This window comes from Bos grunniens, chromosome 7 (genome assembly GCF_055505025.1).
Source record: "Bos grunniens cultivar Pamir isolate PY7600 chromosome 7, Bosgru_T2T1.0, whole genome shotgun sequence".
NCBI lineage: Eukaryota > Metazoa > Chordata > Mammalia > Artiodactyla > Bovidae > Bos > Bos grunniens.
The window spans coordinates 1,581,305-1,599,929 of NC_141171.1; the positions used below are offsets into that span (position 1 = coordinate 1,581,305).

Consider the following 18,625-nt stretch of genomic DNA (forward strand, 5'->3'; position numbering starts at 1 on the left):
CCTACCCCCGGGCGCCCCTCCAAAGGAAAGGTCCAGCTTGACTGCGGAAGGCTGGGAGAATCAAGGCAGGAGCCATGAGGTGTGGGGGCGCGGAACTTGAGGAAATGGTGGGGCGACCCTTGACGGGATCTGCTGTCGCAGGCGGAGACCCACGGTGGTGCCTGGGCCTTCCGGGCTGGGGGACGGCCGCTCAAGGCAGAGGGGTGCCGGGGGTCCCAGCTGGACTGCGGGCAGCAGCCTCCCAGGAGGGCCTCTCCGGCCGAGCCGCGAGAGGGGCGGGAGCCGGGAGAGGCGCTTTCCTGACGGGTTCGGAGGTTAGGATCACGTGGAACGGACGGCCGCTGCTTATCAGGGTCCGGTCAGTGTCCCTCCTCTCCCCGGCTCCTTTCGAAAACCTTCTGGAAAAGTTATGTGGCGTTCTCTTGTGCTCTGAAGTCCCGCCCTCCTGCCAGGCTCCCCACCAGCCGCTGCCTCTTGGTAACAGCTAGCTCCCCCAAGGCCTTGGGCGCCCTCTGCTCCTGGCGCAGGGCACCCCTTTTGCTCAGCCTGGGTCCCAGCGCCTGAGCTTTGGGGGAGCTCGGGTAGTATTTGCGGGGTCGAATGTTGGACGTAACGCGTGCCTTTTATCGTGTAACCCTAACTCTCGAGCTGGGATGGCGCTGCTCCTCCTCCGAGCTTCGGTAAAACGGTGTCTCGGACGCCCCCTTCCGGTGAGGGCCGCCTCGCGCAGCAACCGCCAGACCAGCCCTTGAAAAGGTGCCGCGAGCCGAGGTGGGCAGCCGCAGTGCCGGGGGGTCTCGGTGTTCCAGCCGCTCTGTCGCGGGGGGAAAGGGTGTGCCTGGGCTTCACGCAAGCGACTGGACAAGAGAAGGGCGTGCGGTGGCCTTGGCAGGCCCTGATGCTGGGTGCTCAGTATCCTGCTCTGCCTGGCGCCCGGGAGCTATTGTGTGGCAGGCCCTGAGCTAAGGAGAGAGAAGAGGACAGGAGAGGCACGAAGCCTGAGCGCCCTGGAGGTCACGCCAAAGTTGGCAGGATGGCAGCCACTGCGCCCTGGCTAAAATTGTGTCAGGTGGGGAGAAATCACAGCGCATGGGTCACAGCTTCAGAGAAGGGCGCCACCCTCTCCACCACCACCACCTCCCCGCCCCACGCAGTTCTGGGGAAGGAGCTGAGGTTTCCTTAGAAGAGAATTCTGAAGAGAAAAAGGGGCTAAAGCCCCTCTCCACCCCCGGATTTTGCACTCCCCAGTCCCTGTGTTAACACCTGGGCTCGTGGACTCTTTAATCAATAGAAATTGGTAAAAGGCCAGCCAAGAAGGCCGTCGGAACTGGTTTCTTATGTCAGGTAACTAGAATAGCAGGAAAAAGAAAAAAAGAGTCCAAAATGGTGGAACCAGGCAGAGGGAAAAGGGAAAGAAAAAAAAAGGCCCATGAAAGGGGCAGTCCAGGACCTGAATGAGAACCTCTGGTCTTGGGCGTAAGCAATCAGGCAAATACGGGTACCACCCCGTATTTGCATAGCGTGTAACGAATCAGGTTCCAGGGGAAGGAGACAGAAACTATAAAAAAGCAAAACGAGCGCAATAGGGGCAGTTTATGGGTGACTTCAGGTTTTCTTTTTGGTTCAGTGTTGAAGAATCTACCTGCCAAGCAGGAGCCACAGGTTTAATCCCTGGGTCAGGAAGATCCGCTAGAGAAGGAAATGGCAACCCACTCCCGTATTCTTGCCTTAAATCCCATGGACAGGGGAACCTGGTAGGCTACAGTCCTTGGGGTCACAAAGAGTTGGGCACGACTCAATGACTAAATGACACTGGGTTGGCCTGCACTTGCTCCATGGGAGTCTGCTGCCTGCTCCCACCTTGAGCTGTAACTAGTTTGTCCTTACAAATACTGCCAGCTTAATAAAATGCTGTTTCAGCTACACTTGGTCCACCATTCCGAATCTCTGATAGAAGGAGACAAGAGCCAAAGGAGAGTACACCCACCCGACACTTAACATGGGATGAGGATAGGAGAGGGTTGGTGGCTCCACCCTGGAAGGGTGGCTTAGCTGTCTGCCTACTCTGCTGCTCTCATGTGCAGGGATCATGTGATACCCAACTTCTGCTCCAGGCACCTCAGAAGCAACAGCTGGGTTTTGGCTTTTTTGTCTCCTGTTGCTCATAATTTGCCCCAATTGTGCATGCATGCAGTTACTTCCAGTCCCTTATCATTTCTTTGTAGTCTGTTGCTGAAGGAGATGTTGTAAAGGGTCCCAGGTCTCAGCCTATTTCACCCTCACCTGTTCAATTTCTGTCCCTTTTCTGGATGGAAATTTTCCTTTGAAGATTCATTTCTCCCCTATCATTGTGGATAGGGTGGAATATACATATTACCCAAGCTTAGCCAGATAGCGTCTGTAGCCCCCTGGGTCAGAGGTGGGCATGGAAATGCACACTGGCGTTCCCTGAAAGCAGGAGCCTGCCTGAAAGCTTCTGGGTCCCCGCAGGCCTAATGCTGGCTCAGGAAATGGCTTATACCAGTTGACGCTGGTCTTTTTTCTTCTCTTTAATTTTTGTCCGTGCTGGGACGTCCTTGCTTTGCGCGAGCTTTCTCTAGTGCAGTGCTCAGGCGTCTCCTTGCGGTGGCGTCTCTTGTCTCAGAGCACAGGCTCTCGGCAGGCAAACCAGTTGTTGCAGTGGTTGCAGCACATAGGTGCAGCAGTTGTGGCTCACAGGCTCTAGAGCACGGGCTCAGTAGTTGTGTGAGGGCTCAGTTACGCCTCGGCATTTAGCATCTTCCTGGGGAGCAAACCCGTGTCCCCTGCATCAGCAGGCAGATTCTTGCCCACGGTACCACCAGGTAAGTCCTGACTTTGGTCTTGGTCAGTGTATCCAAAAGTACAGAACCACCAACTCCCACTCCGTGCCTGTCGCAGGGCTCCCAGTGGCCGTGACAGTCCCCGCAGCGCAGACCAGAGGCGTGGAGGGTCGGCTGTGGCCGTGAGGGCGTGGCCACGTCCTGCTGACTGTGCTCCCGGAAAATAAAAGTAACAACACCCTCATAGTGCTCCTCTTACGCCAAGAAGCATTCTGAAGTGTTGTTTTTTTTTTTTTTGCCAGTTCTTTGCTTTCATGCTTTACTGAAAGTAAAATGAATCAAAGACTGGTTTTGGTAAGCAGATTATGTCTCTAAAAGAATTACTTTCCGTTCAGAGTAGAATGTTGTCCCATCCACTGTGATACAAATCCTGTTTGGACCAGTGCATTCAATATAAAACTCAGGCAAGGAAACAGAACTTTATTCTCTCCGTGACTATAAATCTCATATGAAAACATGATTTACTGATACTGCTACTAAACTTTTTCAGTCCTTTACTTGCCCCTTCTCTCCCACCACCCGCCTTAAATATAAAATTTGCAACATTTCCTTCAAGTCTAACGGCCTTCAGTACAATCTGCTTTATTTGACATCAGAATCATTTGGGGTCACTTTTGAATGGTTTTCTGCTTTTTGGAAGAGTCATGTAATGGTTTAATTCTTAAATCCACCTTTTCTTTAATGTCCTAACATGTCAAACTCCTCTTCTCTTCTGGCCATTTCTTAGTAGTCAGCAAGTGTTCAAAAATTTAGTGTCCAAATAGACCAATACCTTTAGACCCTTCTTCTGGCATACACACTTGCATGACATCATCCCTTGCAACATAATCTGCAATTGGTCATCAGCCTTTCACAAAATGACAGCTGAATATTTTATATAGATTAACTCACCTGCTCCCTTGAGGTCAGACCTTGTGATTAGCTCTGGTCAAGAATCTGAGACAGAAGAGCCATGTACCTTACAGGCCAGAGCATTTCTTTATTTGCCAAAGCCAGAGTTTCTAAAACGCATTCCATTTTCCAGAAAGCCTGCAGTGTTCAGGTGGTTATTCTTGGAGCCTCAGCAGGAACTACCACAAGCAGGTCAGACCATCAGGCTTTGAAAAATGTACCATTATTAAATCATAGAGTCTTGCAGTTATTGAGCAACATAGTGCACAGAAAGCATAAAGTAACTTGCCCAAGGTAAGACACTTTGAGCCACGGTAGTAGAGCCAAGATTATGAACCCAGGTAGGCTGTCTCTCTAGGTTACGTTCTTGACCTCAATGATTAAAAATCTTCTAAAGAATGTCCTGAACCCATTTTACTTTTCATTGCCAGGACAGTCCCTCTCCTAGCTGCATATGTCAGGGCAGAAAACCTTTTTCTCTACCGTCTTAGATTCAGTACTTGGGGCCTGAATTAAACCAACAAGAGACAGATTAGCAAGAAAATGTTTTTATTCATGTACTAGACAGAATTTGAGGCTTATATACCAATTTAGTGGGGGAGCAAAGGAGAGACGGGGAGAAAGGTACTTACATGGAAAACACGTGACTTTTAAGAAAGATAAATGGATCTGATCTCAGAGGGAGAGCAGTGAACAGTCCTAAAGAGAGATCTTAAGTTTCCTGTCCAGGAATTAAACTTAAGTAGCCTGGATATTCATTGGAAGGACTAATGCTGAAGCTGAAGCTCCAATACTTTGGCCACCTGACGTAAAGAGCTGACTCATTGGAAAAGACCCTGATGCTGGGAAAGATTGAGGACAGGAGGAGAAGGGGACGACAGAGGATGAGATGGTTGGATGGCATCACTGACTCAATGGACATGGGTTGGGGTAAACTCCGGGAGTTGGTGATGGACAGGGAGGCCTGGCGTGCTGCAGTCCATGGGATCACAAAGAGTCAGACACGACTGAGCAACTGAACAACGACAACAAAGCCTGGATGAAAACTAGGAATCTTAGTCACTGGACCACCAGGGGACAGAGGCTAGAAGGAAAGTTCCCTGGCTCTTCCCTCTCATCTGAAAGCAAGGTTTCAAGGAGGCAAAAACTGTAAAAACAGATACAAAGTTTATTAGAGACACAGCACAATGTAGGAGACAGCACACAGGGAGACATTTTAGTTACGAGAAGCAGGGCAGAAATACGCACCCAGAGAGACAGGATGTGGGTGTCCTCTCTAAGGGCCACAGTGTCAGCAGCTGGGCCGAGATAATGTATCCGGTGAAGGGGGTGGATGTCCTAAATGAGGAGTGCAGCAAAAAGGTGCTTCACTTAAACATAGGACAGTCCTTCCAGGCCTCTGTTTACCTTTGACCTTTATCATTTCTTTCTTCACACCTGACTGCCCTAAGACCTTCCCCCAAATATGTGCGCACTTTTTTCTAAGATGGATCCCACCACAGAGGCCGATGGGTGCATGCCTGTCCATACTTACTATGGAGTGAGGCCCCCTCCCTCTTTGACCCTCAAGAAGCCTTCCTGTGCGTGTGCAGACAGGGAAGTCTTCCTTGACCTCATGGCACCCCACTCCAGTACTCTTGCTTGGAAAATCCCATGGACGGCAGAGCCTGGTGGGTTGCAGTCCATGGGGTCGCTAAGAGTCGGACACGACTGAGCGACTTCACTTTCACTTTTCACTTTCATACATTGGAGAAGGAAATGGCAACCCACTCCAGTATTCTTGCCTGGAGAATCCCAGGGACGGGGGAGCCTGGTGGGCTGTGTCTATGGGGTCGCACAGAGTCGGACCCGACTGAAGTGACTTTACCTTTTTACTTTAGCAGAGCTCAGCTTTTGCCACTAGCTTTGTCCTTGGAGTGTCTGGGTGAGAACAAAGTGTCAGTTTTACTCCACTTGACAAACACCACCTGTCTGGCCCAGGGGCCCATCTGTCTTGGATCCTTAGGAGACTATTTGGAAGTTTTGTGACAATCTGTCTTTGGGTTATCAGGTGAAAAGAGTCAACCTGTTACTGAAGAGCAAGTTTGTGAGCCTGATGCAGTGAGGCCACACAAGCCAAAACATCGGAGTTTGCAGCCAGGAAAGGTTTATTGCAGCGTCACGTGAGGATAAAGGGCAGCTCATGCCCCTCAAACCTGGGACTCCCCAAAGGGTTGCAGCAAAGCATTTTTAAAGGCAAGATGAGGGAGGGGCATGGTTGGTTGTTGCAAACTTCTTGGTCCACATAAGCCAGATCACAATGTTCCTGTAAAGCTCCAACAAGACAAATGTTACTCTGTTTGCGACTTTTTATATGAATGGAAAAGTGTTATATCCTTAAAGGTCAGAGCCTTGATAATGGGCTAGCCTGTATACAGGCTGTATTCAGGCTATCTGCAATATTTTAAACTCAAATAGAATACAAAGGTATTATTAATAGAATACCTTTGTATTCTATTTGAGTTATTAATAAAAAGATATTCTAAAAATATTCTAAAGGTAAAAGAAACAGATCTAATATGAAGTCAGATATGTTCTTCCCTATTACAAATCTTTCTCTCATTGATCCTAGGGAGGGGATTTAGGACACTGGAATTCTTTTGGGAGGCTCTGCTTTTAGACAAGGAGAAGGCAATGGCAACCCACTCCAGTACTCTTGCCTGGAAAATCCCATGGATGGAGGAGCCTGGTAGGCTGTAGTCCATGGGGTCGCACAGAGTCGGACATGACTGAAGCGACTTAGCAGCAGCAGCTTTTAGACAAGTGAGGGAATTCCAGGGCAGGGGCCGGGGGGAAGCTTATTCTCCAATGTCTTCAGTTCAAAATTCTTGTGTGTCGCAGTGTCTCCCTGTACCAGTGCCTGGCTGGCCTTCCCACTTCCTCTCTTAGTCTCTTCAGTCCCTTCTCCATGTGCACCAAAGTGGTCATTTCAGAATGCAAATAAGACTGTCACTCCCACCACAGGCCCCATTCCGTTTCCCGCTTTGGACAGATCCCACAGTTTCAAGGGTACAAACACAAATCCCTGACAAACTGTGCTATATCCCAGTGTTGTGCCCTGCCCCCATCCGTTCCAGACTGCTGGGGACCAGCCCCAGCTGATCCAGGGTATTCGAAGGAGAGACGGCCTAGGCGACTATTTATATGCTAATTAGAGATATAAAGAATAATAGAATGAGGATAGCTCAGTAGGAAAATTCAGTGGAGAAAAGAAGCTGAGTAGCTTGGTTTACGCGGGAGACCAATAAAACTTCAAGACAAGAAGTTTGCACCACTTACGTAGGCCGCAGGCGCCCTCTCGAATAGCAGAAGGTGCCTCACCCTAGACACCTTCTCGAGTGGGTCTTAGAAGCCCAGGCATAATTAGTAAGCGTGGTGGGTTCCGCGCTCCAGATGGAGACTCAGCTGGAAGTTAAAGGGAAGAATGACATGGGGAAACCAAGCGCTGGTGAGCAAGGCCCGTAGCTTTATTTTCAACAGGGGCTTTTATACCCTGAGTTACACATAGAGGATAATAGGGGATGCAAAGTCAGCAGTTTTTGATCCTTATCAAAAACCAGGGTTTCTTTCCTGCAAATTTATCGTATACAAATGGTTTAGGTGATTTACATCATCTTCTGGCCAGAAGGCCTACTAACATTTTATGACTCTTGACAAGGACTTATCAACAAAGACTTATTTTCTCTAAGAGTAATTATTTTAAGGTTTGGCACCATCTTCCAAAGATAAAATTGCATTCCTATAGGGTGGATGTGTAATGGGTTTACAACAAAGGAAATAATTTATTACCTTAAGGGTCTAAAGTTACTAACACCAAGGCCACTACTTATTTTTTTCTATATACCAACTATTAATTAATACACATTCAAGGATACAATTCAGGGGATGTGAAAACTTGGCAACAAGCATTGACTCATCAATGAAATCCTTTACTAGTTTATTCTGACAGTTTTTAACTCTCTGAGAGGCTCTAAGCTATTTGAATATCTTAAGCTTCCCGTGCCTCTCGAGGCTGGGAGACTGTAAACAATCGTATGCATAGCTGTAGGAGTCCGGGTAAACTTGTCAGGCGAGTTAGAGAGCCATCTGAGGGGTTTGGATTTAAACACTCCTAATTGCCCAGGAACTTTACGAATTGGAGCTGTAAGTTAACTCTTTGACAGAGAGAGCGAGATGGTGGTGGGGGACAGCCCCCAGTAAAATCAGAGGTGAGAGCACAAAGCAATAAAGTAGGCAGACTCTGGTTTTTTGGGGGAAAATGCTTGAGAATATCCGGGCGGACTCCTGAGGCTCGATCCCGCCTTTGCGTATGCCGAGCCTCCTTCCTCATGACCTTTGTCACGAGTGGAATGCCTCACCGGTTCCCGGCACCAGACCTCTCTCACTGAGCTCCACCAGACTGGCATTGATTGCTTACACTGATCAATCCTTTCCCAAGAACTCCTCCTCTCCCCTGGGTCATACGGTTAATCTCACTTTCCCAGTGAGGCGCTCTATCCTTCTGTGATCATTCCCCACATGATCAGCTCTCTGAGCCCCACAGGCCTTCCCCTCCCAGCACTGTGGCTGGGCAGGACTAGGTTGAAGCCAGTGCACAGCGCGTCTGTGTCGCCAGAAACTCGAGCAAGATCTGGCACGGGGTGGACGCTTAGAACATTTGCTATGAATGAATAAGGAAACGAGGTTGAGACAGGCTGGGACCTGAAACCAGGGACCCTTTGCTTCAGTGCTTGCCCCTGGACAGAGCAACAAAATACAAAGGAAACTATAAGAGACTAAAAGCAACCCAGCATGCATGGATAATTGGGCAAATCATGAACAAGATATAAAAAGACCAAAAACCCAACTGCCTCTTCTGAGGAGGCAGGAGCAAAAGCAGGGCACTGTGCATGCACCCTGCACATGGCACCATCAGGACGCTGGGCAGACCACCTGAGCCGCCCTTCAGGCCTGAGCCCTCACCCGCCCTACCCCCACCCCATAGAAGGATCCTGCTTATCCCTCTCTATCAGGGACCCAGCAGGGGAACCTCTTCCTTGTGTTTTCACCCTCCTGCTGCAACAGGAGTCCCAGCCTCGCCAACCTTTCTTGTCTGGCCTCTTACCAATTTCTATTAATTAAGGAGCCCAGGAACCTTTATCAGTAACATACTCTGCAAAGAGACACAGTCCCCTTCCTGGGAGAGGATCTGGGCCCCTCCAGGACCACCGAATGCAGCATCCTTTTGTGTGACAAGCAGCCTCCTGAACCTCTAGTTTCAGCATCACCACACTTGGTAAGTCTGCCTTCCCAGCCCCTGAGGGCCTCAGTACCCTCATTCAAGCAAACCTTTCTTCTGCCCTTTATCCCTTTACTCTCACTGCTTTCCCCTCCCCTTTGCCCCTTTTCTCCCCTGACATCTACTCCTCTCTCCATCCTCTCTGTCTTCTCCTGCTTCTGCCCTACCCTTCTGAGGGAGTGGGCATCACACAGCCACAGTGTCGCTCCTCTCGGTTTGTAAGACCTGCTCCCTCTGGCCAGCAATGGCTCACCTTGATGGAAGACTGAGACGGGAGAGGCTTGCCTCACACCTTGCAGATCTTGGTCTAGCAGGCTGTCGTTGACCGGAGATTTATGAGAGCAACAGAGGTTCAAACCTCATATCCTGTAGTGGCCAGAAGTCTGATCATCCTAATATTCTCACCTTTATTTTCCTGATGCCAAGAAGTCTGGTTGGGATGGAACAGGCTAAATCAGCAGATTTCTCCTTTGCGACCCCATGGGCTGCAGCACGCCAGGCTTCCCTGTCCATCACCAACTCCTGGAGCTTACTCAAACTCATGTCCATCGAGTTGGTGATATCATCCAACTATTTCATCCTCTGTCGTCCCCTTCTCCTCCTGCCTTCAATCTTTCCCAGCATCAGGGTCTTTTCCAATGAGTCAGTTCTTCACATTAGGTGGCTAAAGTATTGGAGTTTCACTTTCAGCATCAGTCCTTCCAGTAAATATTCAGGACTGATTTCCTTTAGGATTGACTGACTGGATCTCCTTGCGTCCAAGGGACTCTCAAGAGTCTTCTCCAATTAAGTTCAAAAGCATTCACAAAAGCATCAGTTCTTCCACACTCAGCTTTCTCTATAAGTCCAACTCTCACATCCATACATGCCTACTAGAAAAAGCATAGCTTTGACTAGACAGACCTTTGTTGGTAAAGTAATGTCTCTGTTTTTTAATATGCTATCTAGGTTGGTCATAACTTTCCTTCCAAGGAGCAAGTGTCTTTAATTTCATGGCTTCAGTCACCATCTGCAGTGATTCTGGAGCCCAAAAATAAAGTCTGTCACTGTTTCCATTGTTTCACCATCTATTTGCCATGAAGTGATGGGACCAAATGCCAGTTCAGTTCAGTTCAGTTGCTCAATCATGTCCGACTGTTTGCAACCCCATGAACCGCAGAACGCCAGGCCTCCCCGTCCATCACCAACTCCTGGAGTTTACCCAAACTCATGTCCATTGAGTTGGTGAAGCCATCCAATCATCTCATCCTATGTCGTTCCCTTCTCCTCCTGCCCTCAATCCCTCCCAGCATCAGGGTCTTTTCAAATGAGTCAGCTCTTCACATCAGGTGGCCAAAGTATTGGAGTTTCAGCTTCAACATCAGTCCTGCCAATGAACACCCAGGGCTGATCTCCTTTAGGATGGACTGGTTGGATCTCCTTGCAATCCAAGAGACTCTCAAGAGTCTTCTCCAACACCACAATTCAAAAGCATCAATCCTTCAGTGCTCAGCTTTCTTTACAGTCCAACACTCACATCCATACATGACTACTGGAAAAACAATAGCCTTGACTAGATGGACCTTTGTTGGCAAAGTAATTTCTCTGCTTTTTAATATGCTGTCTAGGTTGTTCATAACTTTCCTTCCAAGGAGTGTCTTTTAATTTCATGGCTGCAGTCACCATCTGCAGTGATTTTGGAGCCCCCAAAAATAAAGTCAGCCACTGTTTTCAGTGTTTCCCCATCTATTTGCCATGAAGTGATGGGAATGATGCCATGATCTTAGTTTTCTGAATGTTGAACATTAAGCCAACTTTTTCACTCTCCTCTTTCACTTTCATCAAGAGGCTCTTTAGTTCTTCTTCATTTTCTGCCATAAGGGTGGTATCTGCATATCTGAGGTTATTGATATTTCTCCTGGCAATCTTGATTCCAACTTGTGCTCCATCTCATGATGTACTCTGCATATAAGTTAAATAAGCAGGGTGACAATATACAGCCTTGACATACTCCTTTTCCTATTTGGAACCAGTGTGTTGTTCCATGTCCAGTTCTAACTGTTGCTTCCTGACCTGCAAACAGATTTCTCAAGAGGCAGGCCAGGTGGCCTGATATTCCCATCTGTTTCAGAATTTTCCACAGTTTATTGTGATCCACACAGTCAAAGGCTTTGACATAGTCAATAAAGCAGAAATAGATGTTTTTCTGAAACTCTCTTGCTTTTTCGATGATCCAGCGGATATTGGCAATTTGATCTCTGGTTCCTCTGCCTTTTCTAAAACCAGCTTGAACATCTGAAGTTCACCATTCACATATTGCTGAAGCCTGGCTTGGAGAATTTTGAGCATTACTTCACTAGCGTGTGAGATGTGTGCAATTGTGTGGTAGTTTGAGCATTCTTTGGCATTGCCTTTCTTTGGGATTGGAATGAAAACTGACCTTTTCAGTCTCATGGCCACTGCTGAGTTTTCCAAATTTGCTGGCATATTGAGTGCAGCACTTTCACAGCATCATCTTTTAGGATTTGAAACAGCTCAACTGGAATTCCATCCCCTTCACTAGCTTTGTTTGTAGTGATGCTTCCTAAGGCCTGCTTTACTTCACATTCCAGGATGTCTGGCTCTAGGTGAGTGACCACACCATCATGATTATCTGGGTCATGAAGATCTTTTTTGTACAGTTCTGTGTATTCTTGCCACCTCTTCTTAATATCTTCTGCTTCTGTTAGGTCCATACCATTTCTGTCCTTTATTGAGCTCATCTTTGCATGAAATATTCCCTTGGTATCTCTAATGTTCTTGAAGAGATATCTAGTCTTTCCCATTCTGTTGTTTTCCTCTATTTTTCTGCATTGATCACTGAGGAAGGCTTTCTTATCTCTCTTTGCTATTCTTTGGAACTCTGCATTCAAATGGGTATATCCTTCCTTTTCTCATTTGCATTTCACATCTTTTCTTTTCTCGGCTTTTTGTAAGGCCTCGTTGGACAGCATTTTTGCATTTCTTTTTCTTGGGGATGGTCTTGATCTCTGCCTCCTATACAGTGTCACGAACCTCCGTCCATAGTTCTTCAGGCACTGTTTATCAGATCTAATTCCTTGAATCTATTTGTCACTTCCAGTGTATAATCATAAGGGATTTTATCTCTATATACTGATATATGTGCAGGTGAAGGTCCCATCTGGGTGTTGGAGTCCCACAGATGACTTACAATTGGCTGGTTTCAGGCCTGATGACCCTGGTGGGCAGTGGACAGGCTGTTAGCTCCTTCACTGGCCCATTCTGGAAGCACCAAGTCTGGTGCCTGAATAGACATCCACAGGAGGTGGGTTAGAACAGCAATCTCTTTCTCTTTTTCAGTCTTTTCAGCCCCGCCTCCCTTTACCTTTCCCTTGGCTCTCTTACCTACACTCCCATCGTTTTCATCTTGGAGACTCCTTGTTGGCTCACCTTTTTCATGAGCCCCCATATACCGGGGTCCAGCCCTGGTTGGATCCAGGGATTCCCTCAGGATGACAGCATTGGCGATAAGGAAAGTACAAGGGGAGAGAAAGAGGCTTGATCTTCCTTGGTTTACACAGAAAGCCAATAAAGTTCCTGACACAGAACTTGCTCTGTTCACGGAGGCCACAGGTGCCCTCTCGGTTGGGTGAGGACGCAGGACACCCTCTCCCTGGTGAAGACACAGGGCGCCTTCCCGATCGGGTCTTAGAAGCCCAGGCAAAAAAGTGAACAGAGAGCCTTTGTGCTTCAAGTAGTCATCCTGAAAGAAGAACAGACAGATAAAAGGAGAGAAAAGGAAAAAAAAGAATGACACGGGGAGACCAAGCTCTGATAAAGCCGGGTCTGTAGCTTTATTTTCAAAAGGAGCTTTTATACCCTGAGTTACACATTTCCAGAAGTGAAAGATACAGAGTCATGCAGAGTCAGCTCAACATTACATCAGTTTCACCTTTATCAAAACCAGGACATTTTCTGCATAGCTTTTCATAAACAAGGGTCTTATGTTGTGTACATCATCTTCTGACCCTGTGGCCTGTTAACATTTTGTAGCTCTTTCTTGATAAAGGTTGGTCACCCACAAAACCTGCTTTCCCTTTATCTTTCCAGTCTGCAGTCCCCCTCAGGAAACAGAGCTATATTCTTATGGAGCAAAGGTGCAGTGAGTTATAACAAAGAAAGAACTTACTGACTCAAGGGTTTTATGTTGCTAACGCCAAGGCTACTGCTTGTTTTTCTTGCATACCAACTATACTTGCTAATGCACTCCCAGGCGCACATTGGGTAAAGGACAAGGAAACTCGGTAGCAAACATTGGCTCAACAATGCAGTATTATTCTAATAAAGCTTTTTTTATCGCTCGAAGGTTATGTTTGGGGTGTTGTGAACAATCATGTGCGTTAGTTGCAAGAGTGTAGATAAACCTGCCAAGCAAGCTAAAATAGTAACAGAGGGGTTAAAGTAAAAATGCTCCTTTCAAGCCCAGGAAACTTATTAACTAGAGCCCTAAGTTGATTTTCTTCAGAGAAAGGTGGTCGGGGATAGCCCCCTGTAAATGTCAGAAGAGTTGGTGAAAGGCATAATATAATAAACAGTAGACAGACAGATTTTAGTTTCGGGGTAGATGCTCGAGCAGGTCCAGGGAATCCCTCGAGTCCTGTTCCGCCTTTGCCTGTCAGGTCCTCTCCGCATGACCTTTGTCATGGGTGGGATCTCCTGTGGTGGCTCCCGGCACCCATACTTTTCTGTTTTGTGTTCCAGCTGGCAGAAGGGCTAGTTGAGAAAGGAGCTGGACTGGACAAAGTCCTCCAGAGGCCACCTTGCAATAATACCATGTCTTTGTTTCTTGTTTGTGCCTTTAAGTTTCTGTCATTGATACATGTTGACTCTCAGTCAGTGAATGTATCAGGATCTTTGTTTTATGTGCTTTTGTCTGTCCCATCACTCCTGCAAGTCTCCACCTCATTGTGCGTATGGGTTGAGCACTTTAAGCCTTAAAATACAAACACAGCCCATATTGCCTGAGACTCCAGCCTTAGGTTACTTCAGTTCAGTTCAGTTCAGTCGCTCAGTCGTGTCCGACTCTCTGCAATCCCATGAATCGCAGCATGCCAGGCCTCCCTGTCCATCACCAACTCCCGGAATTCACTCAGACTCACATCCATCGAGTCAGTGATGCCATCCAGCCATCTCATCCTCTGTTGTCCCCTTCTCCTCCTGCCCTCAATCCCTCCCAGCATCAGAGTCTTTTCCAATGAGTCAACTCTTCGCATGAGGTGGCCAAAGTACTGGAGTTTCAGCTTTAGCATCATTCCTTCCAAAGAAATCCCAGGGCTGATCTCCTTCAGAATGGACTGGTTGGATCTCCTTGCAGTCCAAGGGACTCTCAAGAGTCTTCTCCAACACCACAGTTCAAAAGCATCAATTCTTCGGCATTCAGCTTTCTTCAAGGTCCAACTCTCACATCCATACATGACTACTGGAAAAACCATAGCCTTGACTAGACGGACCTTTGCTGGCAAAGTAATGTCTCTGCTTTTCAATATGCTATCTAGGTTGGTCATAACTTTCCTTCCAAGGAGTAAGCGTCTTTTAATTTCATGGCTGCAGTCACCATCTGCAGTGATTTTGGAGCCCAAAAAAAATAAAGTCTGTCACTGTTTCCACTGTTTCCCCATCTATTTCCCATGAAGTGATGGGACCAGATGCCATGATCTTCGTTTTCTGAATGTTGAGCCTTAAGCCAACTTTTTCACTCTCCACTTTCACTTGGACTTTAAAGAACAGGGAGTAGGGGGAAGGAGCTTGCATCTCTCTCTCCAGTCTTTAAAATGTAACTGTTCTGCCTGGGCTTTCAGGAACTATCTGATCCAAAATCTGTAGCCCCCAGACTGAGGAGGAAAAGAAAGAAGCCTTTTAAAACTCAAGCCAGAAAACTATATGGTCTTCAGTGCTGTGTCTCATTATGTAAAAATTAACTTGTAAACGTAAACACTGACTTGTAAATTTTTAAGTTAGAAATTAACTTGTAACTTTTACAAGTTAACTTTTTACAAGTTAACCTGTAAAAAATTAATTTATATTTATTTAACATGTTAGAAAATTAACATGTAAATGAGTATTTAATTAGCTTAAAGTAAATTAAGCATTTATATAAATTCTAAGCAATACAAAAGAAATTCACCAGAAATCATGTGACCTGGGAAACAGTCAATATTGAGTTAATATCTAGAATAAAGTTAGCTTAAGCTTGTAGGTTTAATTAATACACACCTGTCTTTCGAGTCATCAACATTAAGTAAAATACTTTTATTGTTCCTAGAGTTACTGAAAGTAAGTGCACATTGTTTCTGTTATAAAAGCTGTCAATGAGGAGAATAACGTGATATAATTAAACTTTTAAGTAAATGTAACAGTGATAACAGCTTTTTGGTAAACTCTATAGGAATAATTGGGGCTTCCCAGGTGGTGCTAAAGGTAAAGAACCCACCTGCCAATGTAGGAGATGCAAGAGATACAAGTTCGATCCAAGGGTCAGGAATATCCCCTGGAGAAGGAAATGTCAACCCACTCCAGTATTCTTGCCTGGAGAATGGACAGAGGAGCCCGGCGAGCTACAGTCCATGGGGTCACAGAGAGTCAGACACGACTGAGCACAAACACACACGTAGGAATAATAAGTTTTGAAAATGTCCATCTAAAATAGTTTCTCTAAATCTTGGTAACTTGACACTGAATTAAGTTAAATGATAGGAACTCATTGAATATTCAGGGCATTTCAAATAAGATAAAATATTGGAACATTAATTGCTAAACAGGTCTAAATTTACCTATTTTTCTCTTACAAGAGGGAAAGTACAGATGTTGTGTTTATTAGACACATATCTTGTACCATGTTGAGGAAAGAAATAATGCTTTGGGAAGATGCATGTTTCTAGAGGTTATGAGATATTCTGATCAGAAAATGCTGATATGAAAGTTTATAATTACTTGCTTCTTAGTTTTTGCTAGAAATTAATGCTCTAAGATTAAGAATTATCAGGAAAACATTTCAGTAAGCAAGGAAAATAGGAAACATGTTTTTAGTAAATGAAGGTATAAGGATGGAAGTGCATTTTATTAAAAGGTAAGAAGTGGTTTTGTCCTAGAGCTGGTTGTTTCTAAATGAAAAAGAAAATTAGGGACAGAATAATATAGGATACAGAAAGTTGGAGAAGTTTCTAGAAAAGGAACATTGGGAAAAGAGTTTTGCACGTGGTCAGGATTTTCTTAAGATTGGATTCAATTTTAACTAAGTAAATGGATTAAGAGTAGATGGCATAGGACTGGATTTTGTTTCTTTCTCTAAGAGAACAAAGTTTTCTTGGAATCCTGCTTTTACTAACAGATTGTGCAGACTTCTTTGCTTTTAAATTTTAAGCTGTTACTTATTTGCCCTTTGAAATCTTTTATTGTCACTTTGGTTAAATGAATAAGTATTGTTTCACAGGGACCTGTGAGCCTATTTGACCAAGTGTGTTAAAACTTTTTAGTATTTTTTTTACACCTTTCAAATATCAAATGCTAATTAAAGTTATTTTGACCTCCAGCTGAAGCATCCCAATGAGAGATCCTAAACTAACTGGGTTTATTTGGTATATTAAATTACACGGGAAGCATTGTCAAATGAGTACTAAACATTCTTAGGTTGCATAATATGGATAAATGTTATTGATATAGATACTCTAGAAATTATATGAAATTCTTAAAAATCTGGTATGTCCTGATAAAAATATCAGTCACAATTTCTAGTTACTATAACCAAGTTTGTTTGTCAATTACATTGTTATTAGATGTTCAACTGTGCTTTTTAAATGTTTTGTCATTCATAGACAGTTAAGCTGATGCTTTGTAAAAATGCTTCATCTTCAAGAAGATTCACAGAAACAGCATTTTGACAAGTACAGGTTTCTTATAACTTTCATATCATACCACTAAATTGGGTAAACTTGATGACCTTATAAAACTGCTAAATAAGTGAACTGAAGGATACGGTTATAATATTTCAGTTTTGTCTGAGACATTACTGGCTTTTATTCAGTGTTTTCCAGATATAAGGAAACTCTTCCCATCAAGCTAATTATAATTTACAGCAATTTGGTAAGTTACACCCCTAAGTAGAACTGAAACATTCCCTCTACCTGATCCCTCCAGAAACTGGAAACTAAGGTTCCCAGCAGCTTTATCAGGTAAATAAGGAATGCCACTTCCTAACAGGTTAAGAATCTCAAGGTATTTTGAGGAGACTTCAAAAAGGGAGGGATTCACCCAAATCTGTACAGCAAAATCTGTGATAAGCCCTTGTCATCACTTTCCATAAGAAGGTACAGAAAAACCAAACAAACTTTTTGGCCAACCCAATAAAATAACCTATATAACCGTACATAAGTAACCAGGTCAATTTCTTGAAATCAGACTTAGTTTGCAATCAAATAAATTATAATTTGGCTATATTTAATAAAAACGAGGGTAATTTTAGAGAGAAAAAGATTGTTTCAGTGTACATCAAATTCTGATTCTGTTTTGAGGTCTGTACTTACTAAGACTACTTCCCAGATAGTTCTTTGTTGTAAAGTTTAATTGTGTTATTAATAAAATACTCTAAGCTCGTTTCTGAAGCCTGTCACTGTCATCTGTCTTTAGGTGAGAATCAAATGCCCATTGCCGGGAGCCACCATGGGAGATCCCACCCATGACAAGGCCATGTGGAAGAGCCATGACAAGCGAGGCGGATCATGGCTCATACCCTCATACCCTCAGGATGACGGCTTAGGCGAAAGGACAGCAAAGCAAAGAGAGAGGCTTGATCTTCCTTGATTAACACAGAAAGCCAATAAAGCTCCTGTGTTCCAAGGAGTCATCCTGAGAGAAGAACAGAGAGAGAAAAGGAGAGAAAAGGAAAAAAAGAACGACACGGGGAGACCAAGCTTTGGTGAGCGAGGCCCATAACTTTATTTTCAGAAGGAACTTTTATACCTTGACTTGTACATAGAGGGAAATGAAAAATGCAAAGTCATACAGAGTCAGCCCAAACATTACACCTGTTTTGTCTTTATCAAAACCAGGATTTTTTTCTGCATATCTTTCCCATAAACAATGTTGTGTACATTATCTTCTGGCCTTGGAGGCCTGTGGACATTTTATGACCCTTTTTTGATAAAGGCTGCTCAACCAGAAAACTTATTTTCCCTTGGAGTGTTTTTTCTTTATATTTATAATCTATGTCAGCCTCAGAAAGTGCTAAACAGAGTTATATTCTCACAGAGCAAAGGTGCAGTAAGTCACAACAAAGAAAGAACCAATCAGCTCAAAGGTCTGATGTGGTTAATTCCAAGGCTGCTACTTGTTTTTTTTTTACATTCCAACTATGTTAACCAATGCACTCCCAGGTGCACAATGGATAAGAGATATGGGCACTTGGCAGCAAGCATTGGCCCAATAATGAAGCCCTTTACCAGTACTATCTATTCTAATAATTTTTCATCCCTCAAAGGGCTCTATGCTCATTAGGACTTTTAGAATGTTTTGGCTTCCCGTG

The 18,625-nt window shown here is 45.0% G+C and overlaps 1 protein-coding gene and 1 long non-coding RNA gene across 3 annotated transcripts in view; one reads left to right on the forward strand and one right to left on the reverse strand.

The window, feature by feature from the left end:
- SQSTM1 (sequestosome 1) overlaps positions 1–18,625 on the reverse strand; it is a 71,233-nt gene that overhangs the window by 15,404 nt on the left and 37,204 nt on the right. The window lies entirely within an intron of this gene.
- The window catches only part of LOC147367973 (uncharacterized), a 33,995-nt gene that overhangs the window by 2,079 nt on the left and 13,291 nt on the right, over positions 1–18,625 (forward strand). Inside the window, exons 2-3 of one of the 2 annotated variants that reach the window (XR_015166363.1) lie at positions 8,914–9,066; positions 17,731–18,019. This is a non-coding gene — a long non-coding RNA (uncharacterized LOC147367973). Of the gene's footprint in view, positions 1–8,913; positions 9,067–17,730; positions 18,020–18,625 lie in introns of those variants that run through there. The other variant, XR_015166364.1, reaches the window with a different exon arrangement.